Source organism: Papilio xuthus, unplaced genomic scaffold (assembly GCF_000836235.2).
Source record: "Papilio xuthus unplaced genomic scaffold, Pxut_1.1 DF828780.1, whole genome shotgun sequence".
Lineage (NCBI taxonomy): Eukaryota > Metazoa > Arthropoda > Insecta > Lepidoptera > Papilionidae > Papilio > Papilio xuthus.
Genome location: NW_013529869.1, coordinates 2081269 through 2081805, shown reverse-complemented (window position 1 = coordinate 2081805; position 537 = coordinate 2081269).

Genomic DNA, 537 nt, shown 5'->3' with positions numbered 1-537 from the left:
ACTATTTTCAAATCAGTTCAGTAATTTTGGAGCCTATTCAATGCAAGCAAACACACAATTTATAAAATCGGAAAATTTAGGTTAACTCAGATTTTATTTCCTAACATCTTAAGTTATTAGTTAAGCAGACACTATGTAACGGACACTTAAGTACATGTTTAATTGCTTAATTAATAGCAGTTGTGACATTCGTTTGTATAATGTAGACAATAGAACAGAAAGGAATTGGCAACGAGCCGGCACGAGAATTACTCGCACCACGTCTCACTGTAACGATCGAAATGACAACAGAAATGCAAAATTATTTTTAATCGGTGACCAATTGGCGAGTGACGCAGCGTGGGCTAACTATATGCCCGCGCCCGCCCAACCATGGCCTTAATTAAACGCTAACAGCGCGCTCCAACAACCGCAACCTACTACGCAATCAACGTCCACCTCAACGTACCTACTCGGGCAACTGTTTAAATTCAACCGATTCCGTATAATTATTTAACTTATACAAAGAAGAAATGCCTAACCAATGTTTAATGTTTT